Source organism: Leiobunum rupestre, chromosome 9, assembly GCF_980474605.1.
Source record: "Leiobunum rupestre chromosome 9, qqLeiRupe1.1.hap1, whole genome shotgun sequence".
Taxonomy (NCBI): domain Eukaryota; kingdom Metazoa; phylum Arthropoda; class Arachnida; order Opiliones; family Sclerosomatidae; genus Leiobunum; species Leiobunum rupestre.
The window spans coordinates 19181557-19202081 of NC_143392.1; the positions used below are offsets into that span (position 1 = coordinate 19181557).

Here is a 20525-nt window from a genome sequence, read left to right on the forward strand (position 1 = left end):
AATTTTGCATAAACATATCCTCAAAAGTTGCTTAAGATATTTAGATCGTGAGTTTCATTACTTTTATATGGACCCTTTATTAAATTTCCATCGTTTTTCTCGTTTTCCCTCTTAAATTGCATTATTCTCTTTTAGCGTTTTTAAAGGTTGAAAAATTCCGGAAAAAGGAAAAATTCAATGCATATGGAAGCACTGCGTCTATAGCATTGAAAATCAATGTCAGAAATAAGCGTTTCAACAATATGGTGCCTTATCAAGCAACATAACTCAGCTCGTAGTATCAAGCTTTCTTAAGAAACCTTGGTAATATGTCTTTTTCTTTGAATTTTTTATCCCGCAGCCCTATTTTATATCCATGGCGGCCGATTTTAAATTTAAATTTAAATATTTCCATTAGAATATGCATAATTCTGAACTAAACACGCGTACTCATTTACAATTGAAAATTTTATCAGTTTACTTTTACAGTTTCAAGGCTCAAATTTAAGGAAAGGGTTTTAAAATATATAAAAGGTGAGAAAAAATTGATGGAAATTATTTTATAAATATATTTTGCTTTTTAAAATAATTCCAAAAAATAACTCTTTAATTCTAAAACATTTCCAATATCTGTGCCTTCATTGATCCCGAACTACCCCTTAAATCAACCTTCCAACTGCTTTGATAAAAGCATTTTTTATTTAATTGATTAAGGCGTCAAACTATGATAAACCACGTATCGGCACCTAAGAATTCTTGCTAAGTGGATATCAAAAACTGAAAGTATTATATGATACTTTACGTGATCAACTCCCTTCGTTCAACGACTTCAGGGACGCTTTTTCGGCTATTTCCCCCGAGTTAAAACCAGCCTAATCTAGCCATGGTAATGGTTTATATATTGAGTCGTATTGAATAATAACAAAAATTTATTAAATAAGGGCCTATAAAGGACTGACAACAAAGTTAAAAAGGATTGACTTAATTCTTACTGTTAATGAAGTAAAATGGATAAAAGAGTGTAAAATAAGTACTTAAACACTCCACAAAAGGACTGAATTTGGGGAGCAGAAGGTTTAAATATGTTCTATGATAAAACCCTGAATGGTCTTAAATATCGGAAAAAGTCTTAACCACTTTAGAGGTCTAAAATAAAACCTTTATTTTTAACAGGGACTTAATCAGCTAGGCTAATACCCAAGGCACCACCTTAGGCCTTAGTCATCATGCGACTTTTGAAGCCCTTAATTCAGGTGGCCGGGTTACAATGCGTAGGAGGGTGGTGGCAAGCCCTGCATGCCACGAGATCGAGCCAACAGCTCCCTACACTAACTATTACCGTTAACCTAGACTTGTTAGTTATTTCTTCTCTCACCCGGTGGCGCTAGCGAAAAACGGGACATTGCTGTGATAGGCTTTTTGCTATCACATTTTCAGCGCGCCTCGCTCAGTGGCCCCTAAGATTTCTGCTTAATTTGGACGAAGGCTCAAACTTCTCAAAGCTCGAAGCCTAATTCGCCATGCCATCCAGGAAGAAAGCATTGGTAAATAACCAAATATAATATTTTAAGTTATATATTTCAAACGAATGTCATAAGAAGGTTAAAAAAACCAATATTGAGAAACCACACGATCTGAGTATTGGGAAAAAATATAGAGGTACCTATCACAGAAACAAAGAAGTAAGCCTTTGAAACACCTAATTTGAAAATTCTTACATAATAACTTCTAATTACCAAAATAATTTCACAGACAATGTAAGAAAAAAGTAGAAATTCCAAACAAGCAAAACAATAAACCTTAAATAAAGTATATACTAATTAACAAAAGTGATAGTTGAATAGGGCAAGCGCTTGGCCTTACTCTTACTCCGAGAAAATTTGGCAGACACTAACTTTTTACGGCGTTCCTGGAGTGCAGTGTTCCCAGGTCAAAAACTGAAAATTATTGCACCCCTGATCGAAAATTATTGAATTCTTAGAAAAATTATTGCATTTCCTCTTATAGGCCTTATTCAAGGAAATTGTAGTTATTTAAAATTTAAAAAAAAATCTTTATGAATCATTAGTCAAAACCACCCAATTTAGAGATATTAAGGCGGAAGTCGTTGGTTTTGTGTTTCGGGGAAAAAATAAGAGATGGCGCTATCGTGCTGGAGCTGAGAAGATCAGAACTGTCAAACTGCCGCAAACTGAGTTTAGTAACTTTAGTATTTTTTTTGTATTGAGCTGAACATGAATTAAAATCATAATATTCGATTTATTTAAAAATTATTAAAAATATGGTACAACTTTAGGAAATTATTGCATAATAGCGTACCATATGGTGCACGGCTAAAATTATGGTACGACCAAGATTTCGAAGTGAAATTATTGAAGCGTACAAAATAATTATGGTAACGCTGCTGGAGTGTCACGTGCTGCTATATAATAGTTCAAATTTTATCACGGAGATGGCGCTGTCTATTATGCTCCAGAAAATCCCCTGATTTTCAATCCCCCTCTAGGCGGCTAGTCGCATCAGCGTTGCTAAACGGGAAAAAGCATTGGTAGAAGCTACGCCTGAACCGTCCCTTATTTATTCGTCCAAGGTGGAAAAAGTGATTGTCATTGTTCGAGTTAAAACGTCAAAAATTTCTATAAGAACTGAAATATTTCTACGTCATGCTAAAAAGTCAACGTTTCAATTAATTTAAGTTAATAATTGATTTTTGGCTCTCGGAAATAAATTGTAATAGGTTCCTCAAAATGATTATTTTAATAGTAAATTTATCGTAGAAAGTATATTTTGATCGTGAGAAATGTCCTAATATCTTGGATTTAATATTCTGGGGGAATTGACCTAAGCGACATACGAGTGTCCTAACACATGAATATCCATAGTGACTGAGAAAACACTGACATTTTTGAAGAACAGATTGTACTTTTCCGTGTGAATAGAAGTAACATTATTTTCCTTTTTAATTGGAAATTAACGTTTAAAACAAAAGGCCAAAAGAAGTATCTACGAAGAAACTGAGGTACAGTTCAAATTTATGAAAAGGAAATTCTACATTAAATTAGTTGTGTGAGATTTTTGAAAATGAGTTACGTTACAGCTTTAGCTTTTAACTTGGACACCATGACAGTTCGAGTTTTCTTAAAATTATAATTATAAAATTGGTGTCGTTTTCAATCTAATAATATAAGCACGTTATTCAATTGTACGTTAGTGGAACAAAACTTAACGGATACAAAATGAAGTTTGTAACTTGCGCAGCTACAGCTATTAAGGCAAGCGGGAAAAAATCGGATGGAAGGAAAGTGCTAAACGTTTAAAATTGTACCTGTGATCATAGTTACGAAGATTTAAGATAAACATTCGAGCTGTAAACTGTATAAATTAAATATGTTCTTGTTGGATTATAAGAATTATACGGTTAGAAAAATTTTCCTAATGACTTTTATTAATTTTTGGACGTATTCAAATGTTTCGCTATGAAACGAAATACTTTTGGTTTTTGGAAAATATGACTATGAAGATCCAAAAGTAGCTGAGTAGAATGTTTTGTGGTGGTATAGCAAGCAAGAGTAGCTCCGTACTTGTGACCTTTTCGAATAAGGCGATGCGCGATTAAATATTTCTATTTTACCCGCCTTTTTAACAACCGATTATCTTATTAGTTAATCTACAAAACAATTTCGAGTTAAACATAACATGTGTACTCGCGGTCGAATTTAAGAATTAAAAAAAAAGTAAAAAAAATATATAAATCATATTCCATTGTTTCCATAGGTTTGCATTGATGTCGAAACTAAACAGCACGTTTACATTTGGTGTCAGAGATGTGAGTATTAAGAATGGCCGGTAGGCCATCCTTATTTAAGGGGTCAGCGCGTTTTCATATGGTTAAAATTAATACAGCCAAGCGCAGGAGAATCAATAGTCCGGTCGCTAAAAAATTTTAAGACTTTATTTTAAGCGATTTTCATGCCCAAGATTCAGTATTGTGGATGCCTAGCAGAATTATTCTTACTGTCAACAATTATTGTCTCCAGTACTACAATTAATATTAATGTAACAGCGTTGGTGTACAGTACAGAGATAGCCATACGGATTTGTTGCTACTGTCAACTTCAGCGAGAAACGTATTAGAATCCCGTTATTTAACGAAAGTTAGTAGACTGTAGATAAGAAGCTTCGTACTGTTATGAGTTAGTGTACCATTTTTGACATGGAAGGCCAACTGATCGGCTCGTAGCCAGTTTCCCGGAAAAATAAAATTTTGTCCGTTCTTTAGTTCTTTTATTGCTCAACAAGAGGTCTAAGACCCATCACGTTAAGACAGTGGACAATACAAATTATACATATACAGAGAAAAAATATATACAGTTTGTATGTACAGTCCCGTTCAAAAGTTTCCGGCCGTTTTTAATCGTTGACCATTTTGGTCCTATAATAGCTAGGGAGACAACCGATACGTTTTTCTATAGGATATAAACACGAAAAACAGACGCCGTTGCAAAATTTAGTGTAACCTGCATAAGGAAAATGAAAGGCGGGAAATTGCGAAACCCCACCAAAGTGACGTCACGAAAAACTGATGCTTAAGTTTCGAGACCACGATTATTGAACGCGAAGTTTCACACAGAAAACAAATCTGTTTTTAAATTAAAAATCGCTTTCGAACTTAAAAAGTTATTAAATTATGTGTGAAGCTTAAAATTCAGACAATTAACCCTAACCCACTTTTCAAGTGAAACAAATCAACTTAATTCTGAAGCAAGCGTAATAGTAGTGAAAACAATGTTGGTCAAGACAGACAACTTTTGTTTTTTTCCTAGATTTCGTATGTGGGAGGTTATGAAATTATGTATAAAATATTCAGAATATTTATTTTGAAAACTTCGTTTTTTAGACGAACCAGATTCTAGTTTTTTATTGAAGACGTTTTGAGGAGATTACTCCATCACTGATATTATGAATTTATTATCGGTGATTATTATATAAATTCTTAATAGATCGCTGTAATACGCTATTGGAACGAAACAACATATCACAGCGGCTTCTAAGTTTTTGCTTTTTCGGCCAACATGGTCCCCAAAAGCCTACGCGCCTAGTTTAAGTTTTGGTCAGAAATATTTCCGCTTATTGGCTTATGTTCAATTTTACACAAGGATTTCGTCTGCATTTCCTTGTTTATTGCTCCAAAACAAATTTATGTTTTATCATCGTACAATCTCAATAGGGTTCGTTAGTAGGTCATATTTCGACATTTCAATTATAAAATATACAGCTCCTGTCTGACGTAATATGGTCTAAGGATGGTTTTATGTATAAAATAGATTACAAAACTATGCTATATCATATTTAGCTCTTGAAATCGCAATCGATCAATATGGCAGATAGAGTGGTTGTTCGTCGTCAAATTGTTGAACTTCATCAACAGGGTTTTTCTAATAGATTAATAGCGCGTCAACTAAATGTGGCTCGTTCTACAGTTGCTACGTGGGTTGATAGATATAGGAATGACGAATTTAATGACGGAGTAGACCATGAAAGAGCAGGACGACCAAGGGTTTTTTCTGACAGAGATGTTCGCCAACTAGCAAGAACAAGTAGAGCTCAACCTTTCTTGACCTCAAGACGACTGAGGACGGAATTGCAACTTCAAGTTTCATTACCAACTATAAGAAGGGCACTGATAAGTCAGAATCTAAATGGACGCGTTGCTTGTCAGAAGGAGAAATTAAGTGCCGCAAACCGACGCGGAAGATTTGAATTTGCCAGAGACCATCTCGACTGGACTCAAGATCAATGGGAGCGAGTGGTCTTCACTGACGAGAAAAGTTTCGTTGTCGGACACAACGGCCAGGTATATTTATAGTCTATTAAAAAAACCTGAATCAATCTTAAAAGCACGTTTTTCTAAAACCAAAGATTTGGGTTAGAAGACCGGTGGGTACACGATACGATAGTAGAGAAGGACTAAAACTTAACCATTTTATTTCCAATATGGCCGCCAAGATGGCCGCCAAAACACCCCCAAAATATTTTCCAAAAACAAAATTTTTGTCCTTGGTAAAATCGAAAAACATATTTTTGTTTTCAAATTTCACCTTGAAGATGATCTTTGACCTCGACGCCTGACACCTGTCCACTACCCCTAAGCCTCGGTCTATACTCCCAAAAAGTTTGGTTACGATCGGACAAGGTCGGCCCGAGATATCGGCGGTAATATGTGACCCCACCAAATACTTATGTTAATTAACTTTTGATATCGTTTTTTCGTTTTTTCGTTTTGTCGCCGTTTAAAATGCTAATTAGTTATTGGCGAGATGGGGAAACGAATTCGCGACCTTCGTTTTATACCCTTGGCGGTTTTGGCCCCACCCAAAATATTTTAAATAATTAAATTAATATAAATAAGTTTTCATTTTTTTTCGCAAATATTTTATTATTTTAAAAACAATGTTAGTTTAAATAATCAAAAAAACACAATTAGTTATTATAATATTTAATAACTATGATATTTCAAACAATATATTTTTTTTACACACTTAACAACATATGAAACACTACAAATAAAACTAAAAGCTAACAAATTAAATTAATAAATAATAAAGAATTAAAGAAGGTTGTATAAATAATTTGAAGGCTGAAAAATATAAAAACACAATGTTAAAAATATTTTAAGTGTATAATTAAAAATAATTATAATTACATCAATTCGTAGAAGGTATTTTTCCTCTTCGGTACAAAACGACAAGTCGGGTTGGAAATTCGGGCTAGAATTAATAAAAATAAATAAATTAATCTATTAAAAATGAATATATCTAAAAAATATTTACCACAAAAATTCTTTTTGTTGCTCTACCATCGCATGAATAAAACACTGGTTTTGGTCTTAATCGCTTCGGAAGTATATAGTTTGAGAATGTCTGAATTAATTAAAACAGATCGAACGGTGTGTTGTACAGTGCCAACATGTTGAATTTGATCTAACACATGAAGTTCAGACTCAAAATGTTTTAAATTCTTGTGATTCCACCCGCGAAATTTGACAAAAGATTATACATTCTTACTACTCGAAGAGAGAGAAATTTTTAAAGATCGCGGCACAGAAAGTACAGGCTTTAGATGTAATTCACCAGACATCTTGATTCTAGATTTCTCCTGGTAAAATCCTTTACATTGAGATTTTATAGTTTAAGCCTGACATATATTTTTAAATTTAAAAATATTGCCTTTGGGAATAATTATTAATTTTGTAATACAACTAAGGTTAACTAATTATACCTATCCTTCTTAAACAAGTTTTTATAAATTAATAAAAAACAATTATATTCAATTTTTAAAAACAACCTAGTACAAAATGTACTTATACAATTTCAGTTAATATACTAATCAATTACCAAAAAAACATAAAACAATAAAGTTTAACCGATATTAGTATAGAAAAAGTATATTGAAGACATGAAAATAACAAAAAGAATAATAAATAACCAAGGGGTAGTTTGAAACAGGCAATGGGTCGTTTGATACAGGCGATAGATTGTATCCCAGATGAACTTTGTCTAAATCAGTTTTAAACAACGAATTTTCCAGAATTTTTTTAAATAATAATTATAATAATAATAATAATAAAATAAAATATAAAAAAACAAAAAGATATTTATATCAGACAATTAATTTAACCAAAAAAATTTGATACCTAACCAAAAGGATAAGAATAAAATTTCTTGAAAATTCACTGGATAAAAAAGATGAAAACAAAGGATTTTTAATATAGAGAAAAAAGAACTTTACACCAATCCCAACATTAAATTAATAAAGCTAGTTAAAAAGAAAAAGTAGATTATGAAGTATTAAAAAGAACCTCCACCGCCTGAATTAAATTAATAAAGCTAGTTATTTTAGAAAACATGTTTAAAACACACTTAAACCTTTTAAAATAAAAACATTTAAAATAAAAAATATAAAACATTTCAAAAATTATCGCTTTCACCAAATAAAACAATTAAAATAAAAAACACAAATAAAGTCTTTAAATAAAATAGTCTGATGAACAATATTATAATTTTATAAGATTTGAGTCCTATTTAAAAAAAAATTTAATTTTTAAAAAAAAATAAAAAAAATATTGTAAATACCTTGAGTCGTAATTGAAAAAGTTGCCGACGATTGTTTAAATTTTGAATTGGTCGAGATAATTTGCGACTAAATAAAAAATATTTATCTTAATTATTGTAATTATTTTTTTAAAATTAGTATTCCTTACTCTAAAGTTGTAACTATTTTAACTTCTTGTCGATCCAAATCATTAATAAAAAATAGAACTATCATTCCTAATTCTAAACGGATAGTATATCTTGTTAGATGAAAGTCGGTAGATAAAGTTAATTGTTTTTTTCGAAAAAAGGAAATTTGTTGCAATTGAAACAGTAACAAAAGGTCACTTTGAAGGCTCCTACGATTTTTGTGTTGGCGAAACCATGGTATCTTATTTAAATTTTGATATAGTCGCATATGTTTTCCAATTAAACGTAAAATTTCGTAAGAAAACCAGCCTTCAAGAGTGGATTGAGTGTGGAACAGTAACCCATCAAATTCAAAACCCTCGTGGGGACAGACAAAATTAATAGAATGAACGTCAAATAGACAAGAATTGTTATTGATTCTTCTAGAAAAAACTGAAGCAAAAACAGCTGGCGATAATTTGAAAGATTTTTTTATAAAGGGGCAAGCTCTACTAAGGCTTGACACTCAAGAAAGACTGTTTTCATACAGTAATTTTCAACTCTAATTGAAACTTCGTTAATTTTAAAAAGATTACAATTCCTAAGTTTGCGTAATGCTAGATATTTAAGTGAAAAAGGGTTAATAGCGAGAGGATGAGAAATCTTACCAGAAACAGTCAAAACATCGCGAGAGCCCATGGTTTATAAAACGAAAACGGTAAAGACAGCCTTTTTATAAGAAAAATTTCAGAATATTTAATTTTTACATCCTGTTTTAACCTGTTTAAAATCAAGTCAAAAGACAATTTTTTATCAAATACACCCTGCAGAAATATAATTTTATCCCTTCGTTTAAATTTTATACCTCGCAGAAATATATTTCTTCCCATAGAATTTTAAAACATCTAACCCTGTAATTAACAAAATTCTTACATCTATAATCGATTTTTAAAGCAAAAATATTAAAACTCTTAGGGCGTTGTCTTTTTTGTCACGGAATTAAATATAAAGTCCTTCAAAAAAATAATTAATAATTTTATATTTTTATACATGTCTATATTTAAATTGACATTCACAAACAATTTTAAATACCATTTACATACTGATAAATTATAACTAGGTTCTATCCTTGTAGTATTAAACACTTTAATATTCAAGGTTTTATATTTTGAAAAAAATTAATGAAAAAATAAATTACTTTTGGTATAAAAGGGCAAAATTTTACTATTGAAATATAACAACCTAAAATGGCTTCCACAAGTGATAGTCAAATCTCCGCGAGTCAGGTAGTTTCAGTTTTTGATAGGCCTGAAGAGGAGATGTTATTAGAATCGGACGAATCAGATGAAGAATTTATTCAAGAGGTTCGTCGCATGTCAAATATCGAAGAAATCGGTATCGAACAATCAGTGAAAGTCAAGAAAGGTGGAATTTCTTACGAAACTAAAACTCCGAGAAAAAAAGCGAGCGACAAGGGGGTATATCTAGATATCCAGATATATTCATATAAAAACATCAAACATCTTCCCCAAGATGAACTCTGGAAGGGTGATTATAAAAGGGTGAAATTCTTAGCTAACACCCTATCCATGGACGTTATTCGAATCATAAACTCAACAAACAGGCTGAAAAAGATAATTGACCAGACGGAAGGAAAAATTGTTTGCCCACCCACGAAGGCAAGTTAAACTCATTAATTAATTATTGGTAATAGTAATTAGAATAATATTTTAGACCTGGAAACGAAATTAGAACATGGAAGACTCCAGTGATTACGATTCGGACTCTCAATTAGACTTTTCATCTTTAAACAGTTTTAATTATAAAAAGTTTTATAAAATTAAAAAATTAAACCCTAAAAATTCAAAAAAGTGGAAATGTAAACAATTGGATATTGATCTAGAACTAATAGACTTAAACGAAATCCCCACACATTTATTTTTTACAGTATTTGAAAAGATTCTGTCCAAAATTATCAAATACGTAAGACAAGAGGCACCAGGTTTCGATTTCCTTAGATTTGCAATTCAATCGGAAAATTTAGAACATCCAATTAACTTTAAATTTATTAAAATTGATCAGTTAACTGTTTCTCGAATATTTAACTATATAGCTCGCATTGCTCAATCGAAAAAAGATTTCTTACTAGATGGAGAAATTAAATTTAGTATAATTCTTTTGAAATCCCCACAGAAAATGGGAAACAAATTTTTAGCTCTAAAAAACAGAGACATTATCGATCTTGATGCTTTCTTGAAATCTAAAGCCAACTTTTACTATATCAACAATGTAGACAATTTATGCGTAGCGAGAGCCCTCACAGTTGGAATAAAACTCTGTGAAATTGCCGAGTACAAAAAGAAAAAACTTCCATTAACAAGTGTTCTTAAAGAATATAGAGCCTTAACATTATTTCGTAGTAAATTACAAACTAAAGCCGCTAAGAAATTACACGATGATGTAGGAATTGCACAAGGAGCTGTAGAAATTGGTGACATAGCCAAATTTCAATCATATTTAGCCCCAACGTATCAGATAATAATATTTAACGCCACGGAAAATTTTCAAATTTATTTCAAGGGTTTTCCCCCTGCAGAGAACAAAATTCTACTTGTAAAAATTGGCACGCACGTTCATTTAGCTAAAAATCTACATTCCATTTGGGGTGGGGTAGCTTCGTGCTTAGACTGTGAATTTTTTTTTTATTCCACCGCTCGTAGGAACAAACACCACTGTTTTGACACTAGAAATATTAAATGTAAAAGGTGTTTAGGTCGAGATTTTCACGAAATTTTAGAAATACCTTTAATTCGTTGTAAACTTTGTAATAGATATTTAAAACAAGGTGAATGTTATAGTTTTCACCTGAAAAATGAAACTTGCAAGCTTTTCCACAGATGTGAAAAATGCTGTGTTCAATTTGAAACTTCAAAAACTCACAAATGTGAAACAGCTTGCAACTCTTGTAAAATTGAACATCCTCCAAACCAGCATTATGTTAAACAGTCGACATTTAAAAAAATCCACGATATTTCGATATTGAAACTATAATTGAGAATAATATGCATAAACCTGTTCTGTTAGTGGCACAAAGTGAAATTTTAAATCAGCCTGTGGAAACCACGGTTTTTGAAGGACAATATTGTGTAAATAACTTCCTCAATTTTTTGTTTCAACATGAAACTATTTTACTTACGGATGGGAAACGGAAGAGAAAAACAATTAGACCGAAATTTACCAACCTCATCGTAATGGCCCATAATCTGAGATCTTTCGACGGAATGTTTATTATTTCTAAATTAATTAATCATGTCATTCCCGAGGTTATTTACGATGGAGCCAAAATACTTACTATTTATATTAAAGGGGTAGACATTCGTTTTGTAGATTCTTTGAACTATGTTAGTGCTCCACTAAGACATTTTCCTAAAATGTTTTCTTTGCCTCAATCTAAAGGATATTTTCCCTATATTTTTTGGACGAAAGACACTTTGAACTATTCAGGACCAATTCCGGACGAAAAATACTTTGAACCCAATAAAATGAAAGAATTTGAATACCGAGAATTTAAAAATTGGTATTCACACAAACAGCTCGAACCGGTCTATTGTATTAAATCAGAATCCAGAGCGTATTGTCTTTTAGATTGTAATTTATTACGCTTAGCTAAGCAGAAATTTCGCATCTTATATAAAGAACTAATTGAAATTGATATCAGTAATTATGGGGGTATTTCTCTTTCCGGGGCACCTAATAATGTATTTATCGACAAGTTTTTAGAACCATATACACTATGTACTATACCGGCTATCGGTTTGGCAAGTAGACAGAATCAAAGCGAGATTGCCTTAAAATATTTATCTTGGTACGAGAAGGAAAATAATTTAATTTTGCAAACTGTCAGATCCGCGGCTGGGGAACAGGTTGTAGGTCCGTATTTTGTAGATGGTTACTGTGAAAATCCACCCATAGTAATTGATGTAATGGGTGATTTCTGGCACGGTTGTCCAAAACATTTTTCTGGCTCGAGCTTTAATTCAATTGTCGGAAAAACATTCAAAGAAATTAGAGAAAGAGAATTAGATCGAAAAGAATTTATTGAACAAAATTTACCAAACCACACATATATTCAAATTTTTGAATGTGAAATATTAGACTTGTTGAGAAAAAATGCCGAGGCGAAAGCATTTTTTAATACAATTAAAATTATTCCTATAATTAACCCTAGAGATTCTTTAGTTGGAGGGCGTGTAGAAACAATTAAGCTGTACCATGAAGTAGAACCCTTAATTGGAGAACAAATCCGATATTTTGATTTTTGTAGTCTGTATGCGTATTGCTTACAAAAAATGGAATACGGTTGTAAAAATGTTAAAGTTATCACACACAACTTTGATTATGCACCGGACGCCTATTTTGGAATAATTAGTTGTCGAATCCTCCCCCCCAGAAACCTCTACTTACCCGTTCTTCCCTACCGATTTAATAAAAAACTTTATTATCCTTTATGTGGTAGTTGTGTAATAAATAATGATGAAAAATGTACCCACAGTATTGACGAACGAGCTATAACGGTAGTCTTACCCTCGGTGGAAATCTACTACTCAATAAAAGAATGTAACTACAAACTGTTAGAAATTTTCGAAGTTTACCACTATAGTATTACAACAAATTTTTTCAAACCATATATTGACATTTTTTTTAGAGCAAAAGTTAAAAATTCAGGATTTCCACCCAATATTAAAACATTAATCAATTCGATACCGAAACAAAGGAGGATAGAAACTTAACAAAAGTCGACCCAGGCCGTAATATTAATTCCACATCAGTGTATTCGAGTGGGCAAACCCATACACCCTTAGTAGACACAGGTAGGCAAACTAATACAAAAGCTGTTGAGGCTACGTGATTTCTTATCGTTTGATATATAAATTGCCATCCTAAGATAAAGAGTGCATGCCGCCCACCATCAGGAGACCCGGGTGGGAAAACTGATATAAAAGCTGTTGAGCCCATGTGATTTCCTATTGCTTGATATATCATTTAAAAATCTATGTTAAAGAGTGGCTACCGCCCACTCTCTGGATACGCATGTGGGCAAAGCAATACAAAAGCTGTTGAGGCCATTTGATTTCCTATCGTTTGATATATAATTTACCATCCTATGTTAAAGAGTGGCCACCGCCCACCCTCAGGATACCCAGGTGGGCAAACCAAATTAACCAATACAAAAGCTTTTGAGGCCATGTGATTTCCTATCGTTAGATAGACGGAAAGTATCAAAGGTGAAATAGGTAAGCAAAACACGACGAACATAATTCTTTTAAATTATTGAAATTAGTCGAAATATGATATAAAGAAATTCTTAAACTGGGATTAAAATGGGTTTATTTTAGGAAATTTATATCAAACATTTCGGTAGTTTAGGCACCAAAAGTCATGTAAATTCGCCAATTCATAAAAAATACCCATGAATTTATTAACTTTTCGATCACTCTCCCTTAAAGGGGGTTGGTCGGAGGGGGCGGAAATTAACGGCACTGCGTGCGCGTCAAAGAGTTCTATCGAATGAGACCAACTGTTTTTTCCGGTCACTCTCCCTTTAAGGGGATTGGCCGGAAGGGGCGGAAATTAACGGCACTGCGTGCGCGTCAAAGAGTTCTATTGAATGAGACCAACTTGTTTTTTACGGTCACTTTCCCTTTAGTGTTTAGAATAAATAAACTGGAAATTGGCCAACGGGGTCTCGATCGAGAAACGGTTTGTAAGAATTATTAGATGGCCTCAAAAATTCGTCTGTTGCTGACGTCACCCAAATGAGATCCCATTGATTTTCAATAGTATCTCATCTCAGTGACGTCACGATTTTCGTTAGCAACGAAGTAGCCAGCATTAGCCCTTAGAAACCACAGCGTATCGAGGCAACCTTTTATTACTAAAATTTACTAACCTTGGACCAGTGAACGCCGTCTTCTACATTAGAATATCGTGGTTTAACTTTTAACCGTTTTCAATATGGTGAATTCAAATTGAAGTGTACAAACTTATAACTTAGTATTTTACAAATTACTTACAAACATATAAAACACCTCAAATTAACTAACCCCCCCTCCGATTTAATTAATAAACTACTCCGAGCAATTTTTAAACCAGTTGGTCATTTGCCCACTGCCACCAAGTACCTTATTTCCCACGCTGCTAGGTGGCGCTGTAGTTAAAGCGTCTGCTAAGGGGGTACACTGCGTATCAGTCGTCTGTTAAGCCTATGCTTAAGCATTACTATAGTGATTGTTATGAATTAATTATTTTATATTTCGGTCAGCATAGACAGCTACAATTCGTAGAATTTACTCTACGCACGGGGAAGCAAAAAAAAAAACAATGTAGACATTTAAGAATAGAGAGAGGCACTTTGTAAATCTCTCGGCCAGCCTTTAGCTAACTAAATTAAAAATAAGATGTTCTCGACCAAAGTCGACCGACTGTCGGCTGTATAAACCTAATTGAGGTTACTAGAGACCTTTAATGCAACGGTCGGCCGAATGTCGGTAAACAGGCCCGAAACAATTATACCACCGACAGTTATTTGAACAGTCGGCCAATTGTAATTTTTACCGTCTACAAAGAGACCTTTCATGCAACGGTTGGCCGACTGTCGGTAATCAGGCCCAAATTATTAATCGAAAAATCAAAGAAAAACGTAGATTTGTTTGGTGTTATAACGAAATATTACGTGATTTATCGCAAATTCTATTGCTTTTCTGTAAATTATCTTTACCGCAAATTTCCCTAGCTTTTTGATATTTGAATGTATTATATTCTGAAACTTGATGGCGTTATCATATCGGTAACTACCGCTGTACGTTTAAGTGTCTCTCCATAGAATAAAGCTAAAAACTAGGTAGATATAACTATCAAATTCGCCCCGAAAGTACGACAGAGAAGTTTTATATCAATGCACTCAAAATGTATCTTTGAGGCCGATACTCACATTTTTAATTTGTGGGTAAAATATAATTTAATCTCAGAACCAATAAAAACCAAATTAAAAAAAATTATAAGACCTTTTGATAAATTCGCTACGACTGCCCAGCTTCTTCTTGATATAGTGCAGTGAAGGCTATGAATGAATTCACTAGGTCTCTTCAGTGGGAGAGCTGGGAAAGCATTGTTAAAGTGCGGGAGAAACAGTAAAGAAGAAAGCCACATTTTTTTCAAATTAATAATTTATCACTTTAGCTTGGGAACTTCCGCCTTCTTTAAAATCGGTACATGAGGACTGAATGTTTGTCAAGTTTTTAAATTTTTGTTTAGTTAATTAATCAGGCTTTGTTTAAAGACACACACAATCAAATTTTAATTTATAAGTGGGGATTTCAAATATTTTCATTCAGGTGGGGCATCCCTTTTTTTGACAACACTGCAACGACAATAGTAAATTATGTAAGAGGAAAGTCTTGCCATTAAAATGATGTATACACGAAATTCTTATCACTCGTGAACTAAGCATAATCAGGGACCCAGACTTTCTTAGGCATTTGGCAGAAGGAAAACACCTTACCTTTAAATTTATTAATGGCGACACCATGATCTTTGGAACGTGGTACCGCGTACTTTTAAAAGTCACAAATCCAGGAACAATCGATTTCCTTACTTTGAAGGTTTTCTGGGCTAGGGCTTATTTCTGTGTAAGAATTATTATCGTTTTATATTTTAATTAAGTTGCCTTTTTGAACAAATGTTTTGTGTTTAAAGACTTATTTGAATAATATCACACTAATTCTTAAATTCATAATTATAAGTGGGGATCTCAAGTATTTTGATTCAGGGGGAGAAAAATACCCCATTTATTTTCAACACTACAACGGCACTATTTTTTTATGCTATAGTGTAGTAATGTCAATTAAAAGATGGAATTCGTATCACGCGCAAATATAGTAAAAAGGATTTTGCGTGGAACTAGATGTCCTCCCTTACGAAAATGGTGGATCAAAATTTTATCCAAATTTCATCCAAAATTGGACAGATCAACGGGGATCCAAATACAGACTTCTCTGGATTAAATTTTGGATCCAACTGTTATCTATTTAGGATCCAAGGGTCTTGATCCAATGAGAATTGGATCCGTTCTTGATCCAATGAGATTCGGATCCGCTCTTGATCCAATTAGATTTGGATCAGCTCTTAATCCAATGAGAATTGGATCCAGTTGGGATCCAATAAGATTTGGATCGGGTCTTGATCCCATGAGATTTAGATCCAGTTGGCATTCAAAGAGATTTGGATCTGGTCTGGATCCAATTAGTTTTGGAACAGCTTTTGATCCAAAGAGACTTTTATCCGATCGGGATCCAATTAGATTTGGATCCAGTTGGCATCCAAAGAGATTTGTATCCGGTCTGGATACAATTAGTTTTGTACCAGCTTTTGATCCAATGATACTTGGATCCGGTCGGGATCCAATGAGATTTGGATCCAGTTGGGACTAGCATATAATTGTAATCAATATTTTGAAAAATAGGTAATTTTAATGGCCTGAATTATATTTAATAACATTAACAGCAGATTTTACACTTTTCACTTAGCTGTGAGAGTAACTCAAAGTATAGCACATTTGACTATTAATCGTAGCCAGAGGGATGAGTTAGTTCTTAGTTAAAAGATTTTTTGGATCCAAATTTGATAAAGATTATTTGATCAAGAAATAGTTGATCCTTATTTGATCCCTTCAGGATATAGCTTGATACAAAAAGGATCCAATCTCCAAAATTGGATCAAGTCATTTTCGTAAGGGCTTTTTCATTTGGGGGGAAGAAAACACCTATTTTTCTAATTTATAAGAGGACCCCAAAGATCTTTTCTCTGTTGTACTGGGGACTTTAAACAAGTCGCATATTCTAACAAAATTCAATATCCTCACTATTGAAGTTTTCTTGGCTAGAGCTATTGGTCTGTAAGTATCATTTACTTGTTTGTGAAGAGACACTTTATAATACTTAACTGGGGACATATCAACACTTTTTGAGAGGTTTACCAAAATTATGTTATTTTATGGTTTAGTTGTATTTTTAATTAGTTGGCTTTCTTTTTAGGAATTGGAAGTATAAATTTATCTTCACAAACAACTACGAAATTTATAAGTGGGGCCCTGAAAGATCTTTTAACGTTGTTCTAGATACTTTTAATAAATCACACTTTCTGACGAAAATCGATCTCCTCACTAGCTAGAGCTATTTGGCCTCTAAGAATTATTCAAATACGTGTAGGGACTTTCACATTCTTTATAATTAGAAAGTGGGGACATCTCAACACTTTTTGAGATGTTTGAAAAGTGTTGTATTTTTATTGTTTAGTTGTGTTTTAAATTTATTCAGCTTTGTTTTAAGACTTCTTAGAATAATTTCATTTTCGCCCTACATTGTAAATTTATAAGTGAGGATCTCAATATTTTTAATCAGGGAGAATAAAACCCCCTTATATTTCCAACACTGCGACGAAACCTGTGTATTGTGTAATACTGATCAAACGATGTAAGAGCCAAATTTCATCACTCGCCAATTAAAATAAATCGGGGTTTCGTTTAGTTGACTTTAGAACTTTCATTAATGAATGTTTTCGAAAAATAAATAGTTTGTTAAATTGCATGATCCTAAATTGCATAATTTACCATCTTAGTGCGTTGTGATAAATATTTATGTGTATCTGTTCCTTGTTTAATATAAATTGGAATCTTTTAAATTAGAGGCATTGAGATAACAGCCAAAGATAATGCAGAAATCAAGTTCGTGATTTTATTTCATTTCTTTTTTTAACAGTTTTACAACTCGTAAGTGAAACGTTGAAGCAATGGATGTTAAATTGATATTTTTTAATAAGGAACAAGATATTTCAATATAATAACCTATGAAATTCAAAGTTAATTGTTTTCTTAACCTCTCCCTTAAAATAATATCATTTATTATTTTCATATTTTATTTAGTGATATTTAAATGATTGTATGCATGCACATTTGACGAGCAAAACATGTGCAATAACGTTAGAATATCATATTTGTTGTATAAGAAAAAAACATGAATCTTTGTGTGCTAATATTAAAACCATGTTTTTTGCTTACTTGCAAATTATTTATGCAAACATTAATCAAGTACAGTACACGAAGAAACTTATATTTATATTTTACCATTGGTAATTTCTCGTTGTTTGCTTTAAAAGCCATATTTGATTAGCTCTTAAGAAGGTTCTTAATTAATTAATTATAGTTTGGTTTTTTCTTAAAATAAACGACGTTTTGTACCACGTGGCAGAGAGAGGAAACTGACGTTCAGCAGAAATGCAGAGGGCCGGCTGTAAATTCTAAACCACAACCCCTTTAAAGATTCTTATTCTATTTCATTTAGATAATTTTTTTAACAAAGTATTCGGAGGAAAACCTTACAATTGTTAATAATGGATCGTAACAGGTGTAGTTATATATTCGAAATAAGAATTACCAAAGTTTTAACATTAAAGAACTAAGTTTAATACTCAAAAGATAAATTTGCCATACACTTCGTTGCGTAACTCGCGAGCAACTGCGTAGAGTTTCTCTCGTAAACAAAAACAACAAAAGCGAAAGGGAGTACAAAGTTCGCGTACAGGACTCACGATTTCGACACAGTTTATGCTACTTTCATATGCGTCTGTCTAACACTTCCCCTTGTCGATGTAGTGTTAGTCCAAGCGAAGACCAAAATGTTCACAATGTTCTTTCAAGTACGATGCACCGAGTGGTTTTGTAAACATGTCGGCCAGGTTGTTTTCAGTTGCGACATAATTGAAAGCGACTTTACCTTCGTTAACCATTTCTCTGAGGAAGAAATGTTTTATGTCGATGTGTTTACTTCTGTCAGAACTAACTGGGTTCTTTGCCAAACACATCGCCCCTTGATTGTCAACGTGGATTATTGGTGATATCTCTACCAAGTTCTTCTCGCCCAGTTCTGTTAATATGCTAGTTATCCAAAGCATTTCTTTGGTCGCTTCGCACATTGCCAAATACTCTGCTTCGACGGTTGATAGAGCGGTTGTATTTTGTTTTCTACTACACCATGAAATAGCGGTGCCTCCTACCATAAAAATATATCCACTGTAGGATTTCCTATCTGTTTGATCTCTCGCCCAATCAGCTTCGCTGTATGCCTTGAGGCCCTCTGAATTGTGGTTAAACACTAGTTTATAGTCCTTTGTTTTTTGAATGTAACGAAGGACATGCTTCGAACTTGTCCAGTGTTCTGTGGAGAATCGCTCATTGAATTGACTAAGATACGTGGCGGGAAACGACAAATCAGGTCTGGTCATACTTGCTAGGTATAAGATACTACCCACTGCCTATCTGTATGGGACGTTGTCGTTATTGCTTTCTTCATTTGCCCATTCTTCGTCAGATGGTTTGGTCAATTTAATATTGATGTCCAATGGTGTTTTTATCCCTTTACAATTGCTCATTCCAAATGTTTGTAACAATTTTTCGATGTATGTCTTTTGGCTTAATGATAATGATCCGTCTTCGTTTTTAGTAATGCTAATGGACAACACGTTTTCTGCAAAGCCTAAGTCATGTATGTCGAAAGCGTCTTTTAACTTCTTTATGAAATGATCGGCTGTCTCATCATCTTGAGCGATTAAAGGAGTGTCATCTACGTATATTCCCAATATAATACCATCGTCAAGATTGTAGTAAATGCATGGGTCTGTCTTTGACCTGGTCAAGTTTGCCGTTTTGAGAAACGCGTCAAAATGTTTGTTCCATTCACGACTGGACTGTTTCAATCCATATAAACTCTTTTGCAAATGACATACCCAGTCTTCTTTTCCTTCTTCTACGAAGAATTCTGGTTGGTGCATGCATATATTTTCTTGTATTGTGCCATGTAGATAAGCGCTTGAAATGTCTATGTGTCGAATCACCCATTTCCGTTTCACAGCAAGTGCAACCAAAAGTCGAAACCTTTTCATTTTCATAACTGGCGAATGTGTCTGTGTTGTAGTTCCATAATTTGTAACCTTTAACTCCTTCAGGATATCCTATGAGGACGGTTTCTTCCGCCTTGGGATCCAGTTTCGTCCGTTTGACAAGTTTTCCTTTGACCGTCCAAACACGACATCCAAAGGCTCGTACGTTGTCTAGTGATGTAGGCTGTCCAGTCCACAGCTCTTCTGGTAGTTGATTTTTGATGGACTTCGAAGGGCATCGGTTTCGTAAGTAAACCGCCGTATTCAGGGCGTCTGCCCAGAAATTTCTTGGAATTCCGGAATCCAGTAGTAAACACCTCGTCATGTCTAGTAGCG

General features: G+C 33.4%; 1 pseudogene; it reads right to left on the minus strand.

Moving 5' to 3' along the window:
• Positions 1 to 18908: 18908 nt before the first annotated feature.
• LOC149926775 (uncharacterized) lies at positions 18909 to 19535 on the minus strand (annotated as a pseudogene).
• Between the last annotated feature and the right edge of the window lie 990 nt (positions 19536 to 20525).